The sequence below is a fragment of the Sus scrofa genome, chromosome 9 (genome assembly GCF_054392235.1).
Source record: "Sus scrofa isolate SSC_HxYL_T2T_F1_AM1 chromosome 9, Sscrofa_HxYL_maternal_Yorkshire_Landrace_v2.0, whole genome shotgun sequence".
Taxonomy (NCBI): domain Eukaryota; kingdom Metazoa; phylum Chordata; class Mammalia; order Artiodactyla; family Suidae; genus Sus; species Sus scrofa.
In genome coordinates this window covers 76,352,607-76,375,167 of record NC_139391.1, presented here as the reverse complement: position 1 = coordinate 76,375,167, position 22,561 = coordinate 76,352,607, and the positions used below count along the sequence as shown (strand labels likewise).

Sequence of the window (22,561 nt, the reverse complement as noted above, 5' to 3'; positions counted from 1 at the left end):
GTTTTGAGTTTATTTTTGTGCATGGTGTTCCAGTTTCATTGATTTATATGCAGCTGTCCAGTTTTACCAGCACCCCTTGCTGAAAAGACTTTTTCCCATTTTATATTCCTGCTTCCTTTGTCAAAGATTAATTTATCATAGGTGTCTGGGTTTATTTCTGGGTTCTCTATTCTGTTCCATTGGTCTGTATGTCTGTTTTGGTACCAGTATCACACTGTCTTGATTACTGTGGCTTCGTAATATTGCCTGAAGTCTAGGAGAGTGATGCCTCCTGCTTAGTTTTTGCTCCTCAGGATTGCTTTGGCAATTCTGGGTCTTGGGTGGTTCCATATAAATTTTTGGATTGGTTGTTCTAGTTCTGTGAAAAATGTCATGGGTAATTTGATAGGGATTGCACTGAATCTGTAGATTGCTTTGGGTAGTATGGCCATTTTTACAAGATTAATTTTTCCCACTCAGGAGCATGGAAATATCTCTCCATTTCTTTGCATCCTCTTTAATTTCCTTGGTTAGTGTTTTATAGTTCTCAGCATATTTCTTTCACATCCTTGGTCAGGCTTATTCGCAGGTATTTGATTTTTTGTGGGTGCCATTTTAAAAGATATTGTGTTTTTTTTTATTCCTTTCCTAATATTTCTTTGTTAGTATACAAAAATGCGACTGATTTCTGAAGGTTTATCTTATATCCTTCTACTTTGCTGAATTTGTTGATCAGTTCGAGTAGTTTTGGGGTTGAGTCCTTAGGGTTTTCTATACATAGTATCATGTCATCTGCATCTAGTGACAATTTTACCCCTTCTCTTCCAACTTGGATACCTTTTATTTCTTTTGTTTGTCTGATTGCTGTGGCTAGGGTTTCCAATACTATGTTGAATAATAGTGGTGAGAGTGGACATCCTTGACTTTTTCCAGATTTTAGTGGGAAGGCTTTCAGCTTTTCTCCATGGAGTATTACATTTGCTGTGGGTTTGTTGTAAGTGGCTTTGATTATGTTAAGGTATGTTCCCTCTATACCCACTTTGGTAAGAGTTTTGATCACGAATGGATGTTGGACTTTGTCAAATGCTTTTCCTGCATCTCTTGAGATGATCATGTGGTTTTTGACTTTTCTTTTGTTAATGCGGTGTATGACATTGATTGATTTGCATCTGTTGAACCATCCTTGTGACCCTGGGATGAATCCCACTTGGTTGTGGTGTATGATGTTTTTTATATGTTGTTTGATTCAGTTGGCTAAAATTTTGCTGAGAATTTTTGCATCTATACTCATCAAAGATATTGGCCTACAGTTTTCTTTTTTGGTTTTATCTTTGTCTGGCTTTGGTTTAGGGTGATAGTGGCATCATAGAATGTCTTTGGGAGTGCTCCTTCTTCTTCAACCTTTTGAAAAAGTTTAAGGAGGATGGTTTTAAGTTCCTCTTTGTATGTTTGGTAGAATTCACCTGTGAAGCCATTTGGTCCTAGACTCTTATTTGTAGGGAGTGTTTTTATGACATACTCAATTTCATTTCTACTGATGGTTCTATCAGTTGATCTATTTCTTCTTGATTCAGTTTTGGCAGGCTGTACATCTTTCGAAAGTTGTCCATTTCTTCTAGGTTGTCAAATTTGTTGGCGTACAATTGTTCATAGTATTCTTTTATTATTTTTTTTTTAATTTCTGTGTATCTGTTGTGATTTCTCCCTTTTCATTTCTTATTTTGTTTATTTGGGTTTTTTCTCTCTTCTTCTTGGGGAGTCTGTCCAGAGGTTTGTCAATTTTGTTTACGTTTCCAAAGAACAAGCTTTGGTTTTATTGATTTTTACTCTTGTTTTTTAATCTCTATTTTATTGATTTCCTCTCTGATCCTTATGATTTCCTTCCCTCTGCTGACTTAAGGTTTTTTGTTTGTTGTTCTTTTTCTAATTCATCTAGGTGGTGGATTAAGTTGTCAATTTGAGATTTTTCTTCTTTTTTTGAGGAAGGCCTCTATTTCTACGAATTTCCCTCTGAGCACTGCTTTTGGGCCATCCCATAGATTTTGAGTGGATGTGTCTTCATTATCATTTGTCTTGAGGTATATTTTAATTTCCTTCTTGATTTCCTCATTGACCTATTGGTTTTTTAATAGGATGTTGTTTAGTCTCCATGTAGTTAGTTTTTTCTCATTTCTTTTCCTGTGGTTGATTTCTAGTTTCATGCCGTTGTGGTCAGAGAAGATTCTTGAAATAATTTCTACACTCTTAAATTTGTTGGGATTAGCTTTGTGCCCCAGGCTGTGATCAATTCTTGATAATGTTCCATGTGCACTTGAGAAGAATGTATGTTCTGATTTTTTGGATGTAATGTCCTGAAAATGTCGATTAAGTCTAACTTTTCTATTGTGTCCTTTAGGATCTCTGTTGCCTTATTGATTTTTCTGTCTAGAGGATCTGTCCATTGATGTGAGTGGGGTGTTAAAGTCTCCTACTATGACTGTATTCCCATCAATTTCTCCTTTTCTGGCTATTGGTATATGTTGGAGGTATCTGGGTTCTTCTATATTAGGTGAATATATATTGGTGATTGTAATATCCCCTTCTTGAATGGATCCTTTTCCAATAAATAGTCCTTCTATGTCTTTCTTTATGGCCTTCATTTTAAAGTCTATTTTGTCTGATATGAATATTGCAACTCCTGCTTTCCTGTCTTGTCCATTGACATGAAATGTCTTTTCCCATCCCCTCACTTTCAATCTGTATTTGTCCTTTACCCTAAGGTGAGTCTCCTGTAGACAGCAGATTGTAGGCTTGCTATTTTATCCAGTCTACCTTTCTGTATCTTTTGATTAGAGCATTCATTCCATTGACATTTAACGTATTTATTGATAGATATGTGTTTATTGCCATTTTAAAGCTTGTTTTCCAGTTGATTCTATGTTTCTCTTTTCTTTTTTTGGTTGAATGATTTCCATTTATTTTATGCTTGTCTATTCTTTTTTTGCTGTTTTTGTGAATGTAATGTTTAGTTTTGATTTGTGGTTGCCCTGTTTTTTAAGTATGTGAATCCCTTCTTGTATCTGCCTGCTTTAGCCTGATAGTCATATAGGCTCAAATGCATTATTTAAAATGAGTCAGATTTTCTTACTTTTCTTCCCCACATTGTATGATTTTGAAGTCTTTTTTTTAACATCTTCATATTTTTCCTTTTGCTGTTCCTTGTGTTTATCATTGCTTTCACAGTGGTTTTTCTTTTTTGTTTTTTTCCCCACTTTTAGAGGTGTATGCTGGCTTATTGAAGTGATTGCTTTCCAGTTGTGGTTTCCTCCATCCCATTTCTTCTTACTTCTTTTTTTATTTAGAGAAGTCTTTTCAGTATTTCTTTTAGAAATAGTTTAGTATTGCTGTCCTCTTTTAGTTTTTGTTTGTTGGGAAAATTCTTTATTTCCCCTTCTATTTTAAATGATATTCTTGCTGGATAGAGTATTCTAGGTTGCAATTTTTTTCCTTTCATAACTTTAAATATATCTTGCCACTCTCTTCTGGCCTGTAGTGTTTCTGTTGAGAAATCAGCTGATAGCCTCATGAGTGTTCCCTTATATTTAACACTTTGTTTTTCTCTTGCTGCCTTTAAAATCATCTCTTTATCTTTAACTTTTGCTGTTTTTATTGTGCTATGTCTTGGTGTGGGCTCATTTTGGTTCAACTTGTTTGGGGCCCTCTGTGCTTCCTGTATCTTGATATCAGTTTCCTTTTGATTTGGAAAGTTTTCAGACATAATTTCTTCAAATATATTTTCATTCCCCCCCCTTTTTTTTTCTTCTCCTTCTGGAATCCCTATTATGCCTAGATTGGCCTGCTTTATATTATGCCATAGATCTCTTATATTGCTTTTGTGTCTTTTCTTTTGCTTTTCTGTCTGCTGTCCTGATTGGGTGATTTCCATTATTCTATCTTCCATGTCACTAAATCGTTCCTCTGCATTATTCATTCTGCTCTTTAGTGCCTTTAGCTCAGTTTACATCTCTGCAAATGAAGTTTATACTTTTTCTATGTTCCTCATATTTTCTAGTTCCTTTCTAAGGTAATCTGCATTACCGTTCATATCTGCTCTTAATTCATTGATATTCAGCCTTAATTCCTTCATTATTTTCACTGTCACCCTCTTGAGCTCAATTTCTGTCAGGCTGCAGAGGTCTGTTCCATTGTTTGCTGCTTCAGGCGAACTCTCCTTTTCCTTTAACTGGGAATGATTTCTGAGCTTCTTCATCTTGCTTATATTTTTCTTTTTCTGTGAGTTTAGGGAATCCAAACTATAGTTTTTGAGAGCAATTTCTATGGAAGGGCACCCCTTTGTATTTTGTAGGATGTTAATATTTATTTTTGGCATGGGAGTTTGGATATTTGCTGTGTCTTTCTTTGGTGTTGCAGGCTGTTATCCCCAGGGTGCTGAGTGTCCAGGGAGAAGGAGGCAATGGCTAAGTGCCCAGTTGCTGGGCTCTTAACAGCATCTAGAACCTGCAGGAAGGTGGCACAAGCTACTCCTAGTTGCAGGGCCCTGGGAAGTGTTAATGAGCCTTATGCAGATTGACAAGGTGCCCAGAGCCTTTGGTAGTGGCAGCAGTGTGTGTGAGTTCCTAGGGGAGTGAGAGCAACAGCATGTAGTATTTGATTGCAGTGTCCTCCTTTGAGGTGATTGGTGCTGCAAGTGGTGCCTGTTCAGGTGCCCCTAATTGTAGCGGGCCATGCCCACCTCTGGAGTCAGTGATAACTGCTATGGTTTGCCCTCACCACCTGTAGACCATGCAAGAAGCACCCTGTCCCACTTAGCCCCCACAGGAGGTGCTGTACCTGCTGCTCCTAGTTGTAGGTTACTGGGAAGGGATAGTGATCAAGTTTCTGGACATTGCCCAGAGCATTTGGCAGTGGCAGCAGCAGGGCGGGTGTGCTCTTCCCAGGGGTGTGAGAGCAACAACAGGTGGTGTTCCTCACAATATCCTCCTCTGTGGTGCCCTTTGAGGTGGTTGGGGCTCCAAGTGGTTCCTGTTCAGGGACTCCCATGGTGGTGGGCCATGCCCACCTCTGGAGTCAGTGATAACTGCTGTGGTTTGCCCCTGCCACCTGTAGACCATGCATGAAGCACCCTGTCCCTTTTAGCCCATGTAGGAGGTGCTGCACAAGCTTCTCCTAGTTGTAGGTTCCTGGGAACAGACAGTGATCAAATGTCTGGGCATGGCCCAGAGTGTTTGGCAGTGGCAGCAGCAGGGCGGGTGTGCTCTTCCCAGGGGTGTGAGAGCAACAACAGGTGGTGTTCCTCACAATATCCTCCTCTGTGGTGCCCTCTGAGGAATTTGAGGCTCCAAGTGCTTCCTGTTCAGGGACCCCCAGTTGTGGTGGGCCACGCCCATATCTGGAGTCAGAGATGACTGTGGTGGTTTGCCCCTGCCATCTGCAGACCGAGAAAGAAGTACCCTGTCCCTTTTAGCCCATGTAGGAGGTGCTGCACAAGCTTCTCCTAGTTGTAGGATCCTGGGAATGGACAGTGATCAAGCATGTGGGCACTGCCCAGAGTGTTTGGCAGTGGCAGCAGCAGGGCAGGTGTGTTCCCAGGGGTGTGAGAGCAACAACAGGTGGTATTCGGTCACAATGCCCTCCTCTGCGGTGCCATTGAGGTGATTGGAGCCACAAGTGGTGCCTTTTAACGAACCCCCAGTGGCAGTGGGCCAAGCCCACCTGTGGAATCAGAGATAACTGTGGTGGTTTGTCCCTGCCAGCTGCAGAGTGCGCAAGAAGCATCTCATCCCATTTAGCCCATGCAGGAGGTGCTGCATAGGCTGCTCCTAGTTGCAGGATCCTGGGAAGTGACAGTGATCAAGCATGTGGATACTGCCTGAAGTGTTCGGCAGTGGCATCATCAGGGTGGATGTGCTCTCAGGGGTATGAGAGCAACAACAGGTGTTGTTCCATTGCTGTGCCCTCCTCTGTGGTGCCTGTCAGGTGATTGGGGTCGCAAGTGGTGCCTGTTCATGAACCCCCATGGTGGTGGGCCACGCCTACCTCTGGAGTCAGAGATAACTGTGATTGTTTGCCCCCGCCACCTGCAGACCATGCCAGAAGCACCCTGTCTCTCTTAGTCCATGTGGGAAGTGCTGCACCAGATGCTCCTAGTTGTAGGGTCCTGGGAATGGACAGTGATCAAGTGTGTGGGCACTGCTTGGAGCATTTGGCAGTCGCAGCGGCGGGGTGGGTGTGTTCCCAGGGGTGCGAGGGCAACAGCAGGTGGTGTTTGGTCACAATGTCCTTCTCTGTGGTGCCCTCTGAGGTGGTTGGGGTTGCAGGTGATTTTTGTTCAGGTATCCCCAGTGGCAGTGGGCCAAACCCACCTCTGGAATCAGAGATAACTGTGGCAGTTTGCCCCTGCCGCCTGCAGACCACGCAAGAAGCACCCTGTTCTGCTTAGCCCACAAAGGAGGTGCTGCACCAGCTGCTTCTAGTTGTAGGGTCTTGGGAAGGGACAATGATCAAGCGTCTGGGCGCTGCTCAGAGCATTTGGAAGTGGCAGCTGCAGGGTGGAGGTGTTCTCAGGGGTGTGAGAGCAACAATGTGTGGTGCTCTGTTGCAGTGCCCTCCTTTTTTTGGCAGACCCCTGAGGTGACTGGGTCGCAGGTGGAGCCCACTCACAGGCCCCCAGTGGTGGCAGTCCACGCCTCTCTCTGGCCTCTAAAAGGACTGCTGTGGTCCGCCCCTGCCACCTGTAGATCATGCAAGAGGCACCATGTCGCACTTAGCCCCCCACTGCCCTTAGCCCACACAAGAGGTACCTGACCACCTGTAGTCGGCACAAGAAGCTCCCTTCTCCTGTAACAGGTGCAAGTGGCTTCTCACCATCAACGGCCTCCACCAGTCGAGCCCCGCCCTGAGAGCCCACGCTTGCGCAGGGAGTTTCCTATGGGAGCCCGCCCCTCCTCCTCTCACCCTCCCCAACAATGGCGTCTTGCTTCTCCTGTGGGCCCAGACCTCCTCCCAGGTTCACTCTGCCGTGGCGTTCCACTTCCCAAATCATAGCACACCGGTCCCCGACCCATGGCACAGCGCTCCTTAGCCCCTCAGGCTGTCCCCTCACAGCCAACCCTAGTCCTCTCCAGTTCCTCTCCCCAGAACTGACAGCCGGAGCCTGAGTCTCAGTGCCTAGCCCCTGCCCCAGCGTCTCAGGTTGTGGTGTCTGGTGCAGTGATGCAGATGATCTGTGTGGCTCTTACTCTACTTTGCCCTCCTCAGTCCAGCTGCTGCCCTTTTCTTGGCGACTTTGAGGTCCCTCCGACTCGGCTGATCTTCCCAAAGGTTAGATGGCTTCCCAGAATGTGGGTTCCTTTTCTCCTGCACAGCTCCCTCTCAGGAATGCTAGTCCCGTCCTGATTCCTTTTCTCTCTCTCGTTTTTAATTTTGTCCTACCCAGTTATGTCAAGAGTTTCTTGACCTTTTTGGAGGTTTAAGTTCTTCTGCCAGCATTCAGTAGATGTTCTGTGCGAGTCGTTTTACATGTAGATGTGTTTTTTTGATGTGTTTGTGGGAGGTGAGCGTGTCGTCCTAGTCCTCCACCATCTTGATCCTTCCCCCACCAGAGCTGCTAGATATTATAGGGAAGGAAAAAAATTTTTTATCCTTCTGTCAAAATCACTTTTTATTATAAGAGAACTAACTAAAAATGTATCATTCCATGGATCTGTCTTGAGTGGAATTGCCAGGGATGTGCCCAAGTGGAATTCAAAAGTCTTGGTGATCTTTGAAAGACTATTCTGCTTCTTTCTGTGCCCCCTAAAGTGTGAACAATGCTGATGAATCTATGTGTTACATCTTGTGTGTCATATATTTTGCATTTTAACAGGGGTGTCCTGGAGATCTTAGCCCAAAGAAGTGAATTTACGTGGGAATTTCAGCCATTGTGGCAGACCAGGTGAAGAAGTTTTGAGAGTGAGTGTGCTTAGTGGAAATGCTTAATTCAACCCCAAAGGATGGGTAAGTATAATTTAAATTGTGCCATCATTTGCCAGAGTCACTTCTGGGAGCCCCTATAGATGTGGATTCTGTAGAACAATGTGATTCAGAAGGAATCCAGTGAAAGGTCTCAGCTCCAATGGAGGCTAACTACTTCCACCTGTTCCAGGGTCCAGATGAGAGGGAGTAAAATGTGAACCCGAGATCTTGGATACTTTGCCCTCTTGGAAGGACTGGCCTTCCACAAGGGAGGTATCCAGACGGGAAGTGACCTCAATTACCAAACCATGAAGTGCCACCTGGAAGGGAGGAGGAGAGTACGTTTGCATCCTCGTACTTCTGCAGAGTAGAGGAAAGGGGGCCCATTTATCCTAGGCCTCACTCTGCCACCATCAGCAGCTAAGTTATTCAAGTGCTTTCAGGAAGCCTGCTCTAAGCCAGACATTTCCTCAGAGCAATGCTGGTAATTTCTTTTAATTAAGTTAAAGGAAGTTACTTCTTAAGTTAAAAGAAGTACTTAAGTTACTTATGCTTTGAAAACAACTTAAGCCAAAAAATTTGAGATGATATGTGGCAAAGAACTTCAAGGCCTTAAAAATTTACCATTTACTCATGTCTGGTATCGATCTAGAACCCCTTTTGGGGGGAAACCTTGGCTCTGCCTGCAGTGCTGTGAGGCTCAGTTAATGTGCCATTCAGGCAAGAGTCAGGATTAGGATCTTAAATAGTCATGTTGACTATTTAACAATTTTTTTCTAATTATAAGGTAATTTATATCAATTACAGGAGATATAAGAAAATAATAAAAATAAGTCATAGTTCTGTGATTCAGAGATACTGCTGTTGAAATTTTGGAGTAGTTCCTTCCATTCTTAACTGGACATTAATAACTTTACAGGGTAGGGATCATACTGTATATATATTTAAAAATTGTCTTTTATTTATTACTAAATCAGAAATGTTTTCTTATGTTATTAAATATTATTTTAAATTGTAGTTCCTGCTGTGGTGCAGCGGGTTAAGAATCCCACTGCAGATGCTTGGGTCAGCTGTGGAGTGTTGGGTCTGATCCCTGACCCGGCACAGTAGGTTAAAGGATATGGTGTTGCCACAGCTGTGGCTCTGGTTTGGATTCAGTCCCTGGCCAGAAAACTTCCATATGCTTGCAGTGGGTGTGGCCATAAAATAAAGAAGAAAAGGAAAAAAATATTATTTGAAATCACAGTATTTACTGGTTGCATACTATTTCATTATAAGACTATATTATAATTTATTTACGTGATCCTTTATGGTGAAGGCTCATATTACTTTGGTCTCTTGTGTACCGGCCTTCTGCTGATGTGCCCTTAAATTTATGAGAGATGCTATTAAAAATAGGCCTGTTGTGATGGTTAATTTTATGTGTCAGCTTGGCTGGGCTATGGTGCCAGGTTGTTTGGTCAAACACTCGTCTAGATGTTATTGTGAAGGTATTTTGTGGATGTGGTTAACATTTACAACAGTTGACTGTATGTAAAGGAGATGACCCTGGATAAATGCGTGGGCTCATCCAATCAGTTGAAAGCTTTGTGAGCAAAAACTGAAGTTTCCTGGAAAAGAAAGAAATCTACCCCAAGGCTATATCAGAAAATTCTGCCTTGAGTTTCCAGCCTGCTGGCCTGCCCTACAGATTTCAGATTTGCCAGCTTCCATATTCCCATGAGCCAATCCTTGAACTATATCTTCTGTTAGATTTGTTTTTCTGGAGAACTCCAATTTATACACCTGTGAAATCTGTTATCACATTTGCCATGAGAATGTCATCAAAGACCTTGCCTATCACATAAATTTGGATACCCACAGAGGTGTTACATAAATTTTCTTAAAAATTAGTGGTAGGAAAATACCTGCTTCCAATGAATACTTGTATGCTTCCTATTCTCTGATATTGAGAAGTACACCACTGTCCTACTCCTCTTTGGGTTTAGTTCGGAAGAGGCCTGGAGCTCAGCCACAGTGGGCCAACTTATATTCTTTCAAGAAGGTCAAAATTTAGCACCGCACTTAAATTTTTCTCTGTGCTTTTATTTACTCTTATCTGTAAGGTGTCTCAATTCTTTGTGGAAAAGGATAAGATGTTAAGAGTTAAGGTCTACCCTCTGTTTTTCTTTTTTAAAAAGTAAAAAAAAAAAATGGAGTTCCCATCGTGGCGCAGTGGTTAACGAATCCAACTAGAAACCATGAGGATGTGGGTTCGATCCTGGCCTTGCTCAGTGGGTTAAGGATCTGGCATTGCCGTGAGCTGTGGTGTAGGTCACAGACGCAGCTCAGATCCCGTGTTGCTGTGGCTCTGGCGTAGGCCAGAGGCTACAGCTCCGATTTGACCCCTAGCCTGGGAACCTCCATATGCCGCGGGAGTGACCCAAGAAATGGCAAAAAGAAACACACACACACACACAAATTTAATTAAAAATTAAAAAAGTTATTGGAGTATAGTTAGCTTACAATGTTGTGTTAATTTCAAATGTATAGCATAGTGAATCAGTTATATGTATACACATAGTCATTCCTTCTCAGATTCTTTTCCCATGTGGGTTATTACACACTGTTGAGTAGATTTCCCAGTGCTATGCAGTAGGACCTTGTTACTTATCTATTTTTATATATAGTAGTGTGCATATGTTATTACCAGTGTTCTAATTTATCCCTCCCTCCAGCATTTCCCATTTGGTAACCATGTTTTGTTTTGAAATCCTTGAATCTGTTTTTGTTTTCTAAATAAGTTCTTTTGTATCATTTTAAATTAGATTCTATGTATTAGTGATCTCATATTTGTCATATGAGACACTCATATGAGAGTCGTATGATTAGTAATATGATTAGATTCCACATATTAGTGATCTCGTGATATTTGTCTTTCTCTGACATGCTTCACTTAGTATGATAATTTCTAAGTCCATCCATGTTGCTGCAGATGGCATTATTTTGTTCTTTTAATGAGCTGTGTAATATTCCATTGTATATATGTACCACATCTTCTTTATCCGTTCTTCTGGTGATGGACCTTTAGGTTGCTTCCATGTCTTGGCTGTAAATAGTACTGCAGTGAACATTAAGGTGCATGTGTCTTTTTGAATTATGATTTTCTCTGGATAAATGTCCAGGAGTGGGATTTCTGGGTCATATGGTAGTTCTATATTTAGTTTTTTAGGGAACCTCCATACTGTTCTCCATAGTGGATGCACCAATTTACATTCTCACCAACAGTGCAGGAGGGTTCCCTTTTTCCACACCCTCTCCAGCATGTATTGTTTGTAGGCAGTTTGATGATGGCCATTCTAACTGGCATGAGGTGACACCTCATTGCAGTTTTACCCTCTGTTTTTCTTTCTTTGATTTTAGGGTAAATGTTTCCCTTTCCTCTCTAGCTGAATAAAAACTATGTTTACTTTTACCCTTTTCCTAAAGACTTGACAAAAACTATGAAACAAAATCTTTTTTTCTTTTTCAATCTATATGTACATATATTTTATGCAGCTATTGTGGTGGCTTCCTACAGAGCTCTATCCAGTAGGGCCAACCCTTGACTCATACCTTGGGCAGGATCATAGGACCAGCTATCAGGCATTTGAAGTTGGCTAAGCCTGGTCAAACTGGATGAGCCTAGAGATTAGAAGGTGGGATACTGGGTGGGTTCAGTTTTTCAGTTAATCGTATGTATTAGAAAACTTTGCCTAAGAAATTTTTCTAGTGTAATCTCCATTATTTCTGTTTGAAGGGCTGTTTCAACAAAGTCATTCTCTTAGTATTAAATTTTTCTACATAAAAATCTGTCTCAATGGTGGCCATTGGCAGTTTACTAAGATTCAGATGGCACACAAGCCATCTGAGAGATGTGAAATTCTTAGACATGTAATAACAGCTCCCAGTCCTGGCACCACAAAATATCAGCAAACCCCAGGTCTGCTTTTTGCTTCCAGTAGATTCTTTTGATTTACAGATGCATTAAAATTACATAGAAAATATAAATATCCAAAGTAAAAGGCATGTGACAGAGACTATTTTACCTGTCCAGGAATATTTTATACTTTGATGAGAAGATGATGTGGCAGCCTGGCACATTTGGAATTCTAGAAGGGAAAGAGTCAGACAGCCCTTAAAGAAAGATGTATCAAATAGAATCATCTCAATGACTAATGAATATGGTTAGTACAGTGTACCAGGAAACAGAATACTCTCATTTTCTTCTTCTGGGAGTAAAAGTATATTTTTAAAATATTTAAAAAAAAATTTCTGTATTTATTGTTTATTCTCCCAAATGGCTATTCTCCAAAAGGCAAACATAATTTGAGTTCCAGATTTGGATTTAGCCTTAGAGTTTTCTCTAAATACCACTTGTCTGATGTTTCTTTAATACAGAGATTAAACGCAAACATGAAATTAGCTTCCTTGAAACATTCACTTTGAACTTTGCTTTTCTGCTACTGAGGAGATGATCTTTTGAACGGACGCCCTGCCACATCGACAGTACATTCAGAGCTTGGATATGGGCCAGTCTTGCTTAGCCATTTTTCCTTATTTAGCTCGCTCAATATTATTGGCAGGTTACTTCCACCAAAACTCCTATTTTCTAAAGGATTTTTGACAACTTCAAGTAGATTCAATATCTTTCATGGGAAGTTGTGCTAACTGAGGAGAAAGACTGAAGTGCCAATTATAGCAGCAGCAGCAGCTGAGTTGTTTTTGTCTTATTGGAAATATAAGGGAATCCTGTGCAGGCTAACATATAGAGCCTAGGATGCAATTTTTAAATTAAAACATAATTGAAAAACTCTTTCCATTACATTGTGTTCCTTTTTCTGAATGGTCTTCAAGGAACTTTTTTTTTTAAAAAATAGTTTCGAGTCTTTTTTAAAATAATGGTGATTAGCATTATCATCTCCCTTTAAAATGAAGAATTTACTTTTATGATGAGCAAGGTTCTTTTCCTCTCTTTTGGCAAGTATATGAAAGTGATCAAATCTGCACCATTCTTTTCTTAACTTCTGGGAACTTGGGATGACTCTATAAGTTAAACAGTCTATTCGATGCATTCCTTAAAATGTGAAGGCTGAAAAATCCACAGCTCTTAATTTGTCATTTTGGCAGCATCACTCACTGATGAACAAAGAATTATTTGTTAAGGAGTAACATTGATTCTTGTGGGTTTTAATGCAGAGAGAGATTTGGAATGCCACTGACCAGACATAGGAAATTTTCTCCCATTAACACTTCACAGATACATTTTATGATGATCCTGGCTGTAGCAGGAAAGCTTATGAATTCAGTATGGGCTATTATACAACATTTTTTGATGTCATACATAGTATGAGTAGTCCTCTTTTTAAGTAAACAGAATGTGCAATACTATAAGGCTAGTAAGGTAGGGAAATAATGCATTCTATGTATTCTCCATCCTCAAAATTAATTATGTATTAAGCTGTGAGGTGTAAGGAGTAAAAGTATTGTTCAGCCTTATTAGGCAGCGAAGGAGGGCAGTACCACAATAGAAGCAGTGGGTGTAAAACTGGAGATTATGGGAAATTCTATGGTTCAGGAAGGAAAATGGGTATCCAATAGCAGATAAAAGATGCTCAGATGGATGCTACATGGGAAATGTGAACTGTTAAGAGGCAACTAGGATCATCAGTTAATGTTTAGTTGTTTGATTTCAATGATCATCGTTTTAATGGCCTTAGACAAAACTTTTAGGCTGACATATTATTTCTCTTACTTTTTTCGCCATTTACAATAGAGAACAATGGGAAATTAGTAAACAGTTTAGAGATAACTTTATTAAAAATTAGTTTTTCCATCAAGTAATATCCATACACATAGTCTTTGGAAGTACCCATTCAGATTTTATTTGAATTTATGCACTACATTCTGTTGTTTAGAAACTTTTAATATTAAATTAGTTCACTTGATTAAATGCTTGATCAGCATCAGAATATTCTATTTAAAGATTGGGCAAAGTAAACAACAGTAACAATAATAGCAAATTGTCTTTGGCATGAACATAATTTCATGGCTCATTGACAGCTTTTAAGAATCATTGCTTTAGGAGTTCCCATCGTGGCTCAGTGGCTAATGAACCCGACTAGTATCCATGAGGATGCAGGTTCAATCCCTGGCTTTGCTCAGTGGGTTAAGGATCTGGCATTGCTGTGAGCTGTGGTATAGGTCAAAGATGGGGCTCAGATCCTGTGTTGCTGTGGCCATTCGACCCCATATGCCACCGGTGCAGCCCTAAAAAGACAAAAGACAGAAAAAGAAAGAATCATTGTTTTACACTGATCTTCTCATTGGTAACTGTCATTTGTTGAGTGTTTACTATGTGCTAGGTATACTATAAGCTTCACTTTAATAAATCATTGTGACTGGCTGAGGCTTACAGAGTAGGTAAAATGCAAGAGACCAAATAGAGTGTAAGAGGTGGAGCTGGGTTTTTGTTCAGGTCAGCTTGGCTCCATATACTATGTATGTTTCCACCGTAGTACTCTCCATCTAGCAATTTTCATTATAGACATTTTCTTGAAATTTTATGTTAGTTTTCCTTACAATGCCTAGAAGTAAGGTACTAATGCAGGAACAAGTAACACATTTCCTTATTGCCTTCCTTGAACATTCTGTTGGCTATGTCAGACAGGACCAACTGTTTTTGGAGTTCCTGAGGAGGCTTTGATCTGAGAACTCTGCCCATACTAAGTGAAGTAAGTCAGAAAAAGAAAGACAAATACCATATGACGTCACATATCTGGAATCTAATATATGGCACAAATTAAACTTTCTATAGAAAAGAAACTCACGGACTTGGAGAACAGATTTGTGGTTGCCAAGGGGGAGATGGATGTTGTGGGATGGACTGGGAGTTTGGGGTTAGTAGATGCAAACTATTGCCTTTGGAGTGGATAAGCAATGAGATCCTGCTCTATAGCACAGGGCACTATATCCAGTCACTTGTTATGGAACATGATGGAGGACAATGTGAGAAAAAGAATGTATATATATATGTGTGTGACTGGGTCACTTTGCTGTAGAGTAGAAAATTGACAGAACACTGTAAACCAACTATAATGGAAAAAATAAAAATCGTATAAAAATGAAAAAAAAAAAGTTCTTGGCTATATTTTCAGCCTCTGCCTTCTGACTTGGTGATAGTGACCAGAAGGGAGAACAATATCAGAGAGTCATCCACACTGGGGAGACAGGATTCTAGGAAGAGTAGAGCTGTGGAGTCTTCCTTCCTCTGCCCTTCTCCTCACTGGTCAGCACAGCCTTTTCTGAGCTCTGGAGATTCTGGAGCAATGTCGTTTAGCTGACACCAGGAGCATTCCAGAGGAAGGGGAGAGCGGAATGCTTGGATTTCACATGCCATGTGAAATGTGTCATGCTGGGACTGACACAAACCATGAGGATTGGTCATAGGAAAAAGGAACAGAAAAAACTCTCTGGCAGTTCAGCTGCTTGGTAGAGACCCACCCCCACCCTGCTTCCTATTCTCTTTTTACAAGGAGACATTAAATAGGGATAGAGATTTGTAAAAAACAAAACAAAACAAAACAAAACAAAAAAATCCTTGGCCATGTGGCTGGCATATGCTTTTAGAATCTAGAGAAAGCCTGCATAACAAAGTTAATTTTTATGGCATAGTGAATTTTCTACTGTTTGGATAGAAGAATTCTGGCATTAGGAATTAGCAAAAAGGAAATTCTTCATGTAGTACATTAGCATCAGATTCCCCTCTTCCCTTTCTTACCTTCCTCCCTCCTTTCTTTCCCTTTTCTCTCTCCTTCCTTTCTTCCTTTTTTAAAAAAATTAAGCACCTGGTATATTTGTATAAACACCAGTAGCTGGGGATATAAAGATAAATCAGATATTATACTAAGTAATATAATATATTAATATTATAATACATTTATTAATATGTAAATAATATACCATGATTAATATGAAATTGAACATGTGCAAATATTATGCTAGAGTAGTTCAACTTTTAATTATTATTCAATTATAGTAAATATTTGTTAAGGACACCAGGGACTAGGCATTGAGCCAGTGCTGGGTTATGGCTGTAGTTGCCCTCGAAGGTTTGAAGTATTTAAATATACTCAGAGATCACAAACCTGTGATCAGGCATTTACAGTGCAGCATGGTCAATACTAAATCTCATTCTTTCAATGAATAAATTTCATTGCCTACTAAATGCCAAGCCTTCCTTAAGAGAGGTTGAGATGAGTTCATGGAGAAGATCTCTTTGGAACTGGACTTTAGAGATGGGGGGAAAAGAGCATTCACTTCTGAGAGGGGAGAGTGATGTTGTAAACATTTGAGATTTTAGGAAGAAAATAATAATGGTAGCAATAACAATAGCTAACCTTATGTAATATTTAATTTGTGCCAGGTACTGTTCTAAATGCTTGGCATATGCTTTATTAACTCAAGGGTTCCACATGTCATCCCTATAGTTTGGATATTATTGCCATTTTACATGTGAGGAAATTGAGGCACAGAGGTTAAATGACTTGCCCCAAACTGTATAGCTAGTAAGGGATGAACTGAGGATTCAAACTCAGATAGTGCAGCTTGCTATAAGCAAAGTCAAAGTAGGGAAAAGTTGTGAGTAGAAAACAGCAAGGAGTTCAGGTGCAGATTAAGGTTGGTGTGGAGGAGGTACAGGAAATTAATGCGCAAGGCAACTGGGGCTGAATTATACAGGCCCTGAGAGCCAGATTGTGAATATGAATTTCCTCTTGCAGCTAGAGGGTAACCGCAGAAGGTTTTTGAGCAGGGAGTACTGTGATCTGAGCTGCGCTTCAGAAGGCTTGGCCTGAAACACGGTGTAAAATGAGGGATGACAAGGCAGGAAGAGAAGTTAGGGATGGATTGTGGGGATAGGTGGGAATGAGGCTCAGTGATAGCAAGGAGAGAGTTATTAAAAGGAAGGGGGGCATTTACCGGGTTTAGGAACTCAATAGGATGCTGAGGTATCATGTTAGCCTTTGGCCTATGACAGGCAGTGGTCATGTCATAAAGGGTTAAATGAATATGCCTGCTATGGAAATTTCTTGGGCATTAACATTTTCCACTCTTCGATGGTTGTATCGAATGCCCTTGTGATGGAAGAAAAAGAACAAACATCAAAAGTACCTTTTAACTTCACAATTCTTTCTAAATTTCTTTAAACTTATAGGCTATACTGCTGATTTGCAGACTTCAAAGTACACAGAAGGATCAGGGTCAGATTGAAAAATTACTTCTTACAGTTTGATAAAATATGCATGTGAATCCTATGACCTGCCACTGAAATTATTCATGTGTTAATGTAACTTTGTAACACTAATTGTACTGTTTAGGGTCTCTTTTCCCCTGTCTTAGAGCTTTTTCGCTGTAAGTTCTGGCAAATAATTTTTGCTTATCATTTATGCTGTACTTTACAGGTTCCATAAATTGTTTATAGTTTAAAAATTATCAAGTTTTTTTTTTGGAGGAATTATGGCAAGACAACTAAACTTAAATGTGTTCCTATGAGCAATGATTGGGAGTTTTGTATTCAACTTGCTGTTAGTTTTTAAATATTCTTTTAGTCACTACTGCCTAATGAGAACACCATCTCAACATATTACATCTGTGATAATTTTTTTTTACGGTTAAAGAAATTTTACAGTTTTTCTACTCTTTTCCAAACGGGAGTTACTCCCCTCCTTCCTCCCATGTGAAGGAAGGAATTTAAGAAAATTGAGAACTGAGGCTTTTCCCACAAACTCACCAGGTTTTCCTGGTTTTCACATATTTGTGAGATTCCACTGATAATAATTTCAGAATTTCTATCCTTTTCTAGATTAAAATTTTGTATCTTAGGAATTCCCTGGTGGTCTGGTGGTTAGGACTTGGTGCTTTTACCACTGTGGCCAAAAAAAAAAGGGTTATCTTTTATTTTATAGATTAAAATTTTGTTGGAATTAATAGCAATATACCATTTGATGTGCTGAACATTTCTACTCTGCAGTTTTTAGACAGATATTGGTCATTTGCAGTTGTCCTTTTGGATTTGAATGCTGATCTTCAAAAGTTCTTAAAGCATTCTTTAATTCTTGTCTTTAATTCTTTAATTCTTGTCAAGTATGTAATGTCTACATAATTATTTTTAACAGTCTCCTTGACTTTTCCAGTGGTTTGAGGTAGTATTGTGAAACTGTTAAGAAAATAGACTTGGAGTTTTAGCATTGCTTCTTGAGCTTCAATGTGTATTTGAATTGCTAGAGAATCTTTGTAAAGGGCAACTACGACCAACATGTCCTTTTTTTATGATTTTTATTTTTTTCCATTATAGCTGGTTTATAGTGTTCTGTCAATTTTCTACTGTACAACATGGTGACCCAGTTACACATACATGTAAACAATCTTTTTTCTCACATTATCATGCTCCATCATAAGTGACCAGACATAATTCCCAGTTTTTTTTTTCTTTTCTTTTCTTCTGTATCTGCAGTATATGGAAGTTCCTGGAACAGGGATTGAATCTGAGCTGCAGCTATGGCAAGCCTGCATCTTTAACCCATTGCACAGGGCCAGGGATCGAACCTGCCACTCTGGAGCGACCTGGGCCACTGCAGAGACAATGCTGTATCCTTAACCTGCTGCATCACAGCAGGAACTCTGAAATTCTGCTTTCTAATAATTTGGTCTTCTTCTGTGTGTGAATTTGAGCAAATCACTTAGTTCATTTTCCTCTTTTGCCACTTATCATAGGAAGGCTGTGAGGATTAAGTGAGAAAGTATATACAAATAGCCTGGCACATTGAAGATATTTATGTAAATAGTAGCTACCTACTACTCTAAATAAACCACTGTTATTTACCATTGTTTTTACAAGTAGAATATCATTTTAAGAGCTTGATGAGAAGGCAGAATTTTACATGGTGAACTAAATCTGGTCTTGAAACAAAAGTCCTTAGTTGAAGTTTTGTCTCTTCCATGTATTGCTATGGGGCCACAGATGGGTCATTTCATCTCATTTTCATGTGTTGTAGTTATAAAATGAGGGAGGATTGGGCTAGAGATTTGTGAGGTATCTTTCAGCTTGAATCAGTGATTTTATAATCATTCAACGAAGTATACTATTCTGTTTTTTAAAATGTTGTCATAGAGGGAGTTCCCATTGTGGCTCAGTGGGTTAAGAACCTGACTAGTATCCATGAAGATGCGGGTTTAAACCACAGCTTCACTCAGTGGATTAAGGATATGGCGTTGGTGTGGCTGTGGTGTAGCTCTGATTTGACCCCTAGCCTGGGAACTTCCATATGCCGTGAGTGGTGCCCTAAAAAAAGGCAAAAAAAAAAAAAAAAAAAGTTGACATAGAGTAAGTCATGTGTTTGTTTCTTCTGCCTTTAAATTCATTGGATTTAAATTATATTTCAAAAGTTCCCACTAATTTCTCTCCTTGCCCCCCTCCCTGTGTGTTGGTTGTTGTTTTGACAAAGAATTACAAAAGTCTCTTGGGGCTTTGAAATGAAGCTGCAGACAATTCTGAAGTATCAAAAGAAAGCTCATTTAGAATGCTAGAGAAACCATAGTATAAATGAAGACAAAAATTGCCTTTAGCTTCTTTGTAAATATTCATATCTGAACTATTATTATAGCTTATGAAATCATTCAGAATAATGCTCCCCCAGTTACTTGGATAATTGTCTAGAGCTTGCCTCCAAATTTCAATCTTAGAGAGAAAAGACGAACCTCAGATATTCCAATCCTAACTACTAGCACATTTGGAAAATTATATTAAATTATTTAGCATGCTAGAGGTATCAAATGTAAATGGTATCTCCAAAGGGAAAAGATCTTTATTAAGAAAATAAATTGCTACATGGACAGGCATTTGGGAAAATATCTATTGTACAAGATTTGTTAGTCATCAAAATTTTCTTTAGCTGCATTATCAGCTTTAGGGTATAAACATGACTTTGTAGTTGTGAATAAATAGAAGTTTGAAAATGGAAGATAGGAGAGTTGAATTTTTATTAATATGGAAATATTCCTGTCCATTTCCAAAAAGATTTTGAAGTAGTTGCAAGCTTTATTGAAAATGCAGCATTGACAAAGACATGGTGAGATGGCTACTGTTACACACTGCCAGTAGGAGTGCAAATTTGTATGACCTTTCTGGGGAGCAACTTGTCAATATTTCTTAATCTTAAAAAGATTCATGTTCTTTGATATAATCATTCTACTTTTAAGGTTCAGTCATAAGGAATTAAGATAAAATGAGAATGTGTTTGAGGGTTTTAATCACATTATTTATAATAGTGATGTTAGACTGTAAGTTCTGTGGGGGCAGTGATTATGCCTGTTTGGGCTCATTATTATATAGTCTCTGGTATACACTAGGCGTTCAGTACATATTTAGTGAATAAATAAACCTAAATGTTCAATAATGGGGAAATGGTTAAATAAAGAGAGCATATCACATGCGGTAAAATATTATATAGCCGTTAAAATGTGCTTATGAGAAGTTTTAAATTGTATGTAAAATATTCATTTAAAAAGCAAGATAAAACCCTGCCTATACAGTGTGACAATAACTGTATAAAAATACATATGTATAAAATGAAGACTGAAAGTAAAGGCTTTAAAATGTCAGTAGTACTCATGTCTGAATGTTGGGTTGATAGGTGGAATAAAAAGGAATGAAGTACTAATACAGGCTGCAACATGGATGGACCTTTAAAACATGCTAAGTGAAAAAAGTCAGATGCAAAAGACTACATGTTCTGATTGTACATGAAATATTCAGAAAAGACAAGTCTGTGGAGGGGAAAAAGTAGATTAGGTTGCCAGAGCCTGGGGGTGAGAATGGCAAGTAATTGTAAATGAGTATGAGAGATCTCACTGAGGTGATGAAAATGTCCTAAAACTGGAAGATTGTGATAGTTACACAACTTGGCAAACTTACTGAAGTAATATTTCAAATGTGTACATAAAATTGAAGACTTTTATGATAGGTAGTTTAATGTGATTAAAAAAAACAATGGTATTGGATCAGTAAAAATCCACATAGCGTGAGAATATAAAAGTCATTTATAGAAAGAATAAATACCAAAATATCTACAAAAAGCAGGTGTCGTTTGTTTGAGGGGAAACTGCTTGTCTTGCTTTATAACAGAAAAAACTTGCTTTTTCATTTATATGGATTAAGTAATTCTTTAAGGAAAAAATGAGTCTGAGATAGTTCAAAAATTGTTCCAAGATACTTCTGTTATGGAACAAGCATTTGCAGCTTCATTTAATGTGAAATTCCTGCAGTGCCACCCATATCATATGAATTTCAGTACCTGATTATTATTCCTATTGTAGGTTTCCTGCTCTGGTTAAGAACACAGCCCTAGGTTTCCGCTGGGGAAAGGAGATTCCTTTGATCAGGATCGCATTTTCCCAGCACTTCCCAGCCCACGTGACTCTCCAATGGAGATTTCCCCCGGGAAGTGTTTTTTTTTTTCCAAGTCTGAAAAACTCTTCTTTGCTCAATAGTTCTTTAGTTCAATTCGTAGTGAAGTTAGTAGTTTAGGGGGAAAAAAAGCCTTTTGAGTTGTTAGCGTGTTTATCGATATGACAAGTTGTCCTGGCCTCTGTTGGTGAAACAGAGAGAAGTAACAACAGCTGAGGGCCCAGGCAGGGCAGATGGCAGGCAAAAACCAGACCAGGCTCTCTTCCTCTAAGGCACTGTGGGGGGCTTGAGTTACCACGGTAGGGATCTGCCTCCCCTTCGTGCTTTCCCAATTACAATATGCCCAGCTATAGGATTTCCTCTGCTCTACAAACATTGGCATTTCCCCCACTGTTGCTTTGAACAAGGCACTCTAATGTAATAGGAGATCTCAATTTGAACAGCAGAGATTGATTTTACCGTTGTTGCAAAAGGATGGTAGGTAAGTGATCCCCTAATGCCTGGACCCTTTAATGAGCCGGCGTCTCAGCTTTCTGGAGGGTGTCAACTGCCACTGGGAAAGCACAGAAATGGAACTACTTTTACAAAAGAAAAAAGGAAGAACTTGCCTTTCTTTGACCATTTAACTGTTATTTTAAACCGAAGTTTACTCTTACTGTAGCCTTGTGTTCCTAATTATAAAGGCCAGACCCCTTACATCAATCTCATGGAGAGCAGTGTGGGCCAGGAGAGGACTGGACTCAGCCTAGTAGACTCAGCCTGGAGATAGATCTTCAGGTTTCTCAGTTTAGTTTCAAGAGATTTTTGGGCTTTTTTTGGGGGGAGCGGGAGGAGTGATTCACTTCTCTTTGTTTGCAGTGTTATAACTCTACTGTAAGGATACTATTTCCTTTCTCTTACTCCTCAATGCTCAGCATTTTCTTTAGACCCTCAGTATTGCCTGGTGATTTCCTACTGGCAGTTACTGTATATCTGTGCCTGAGGACTTGTTTTTTTCTGGAACAAAGGATAAAGGACCCTCCCAATAATGACTCTCAGGAGTTGATATATAAATACCCCTGTTCCCTTGCCCCATGGGTGGATTATTTGGAACCGTGCATTCTACTCCATTTCTAGAATTTCCCTGTAGGATTAAACGCCAGGTAG

At 39.5% G+C, this 22,561-nt stretch overlaps 1 protein-coding gene across 1 annotated transcript in view; it reads left to right on the top strand.

Annotated features, from left to right (window-relative positions):
- LOC146399988 (uncharacterized) overlaps positions 1-22,561 on the top strand; it is a 460,667-nt gene that overhangs the window by 14,915 nt on the left and 423,191 nt on the right. The window contains exon 3 of the transcript XR_014815763.1: positions 7,844-7,974. The gene's annotated coding sequence lies outside the window, so the exon portion shown is untranslated. The remainder of the gene's footprint in view (positions 1-7,843; positions 7,975-22,561) is intronic.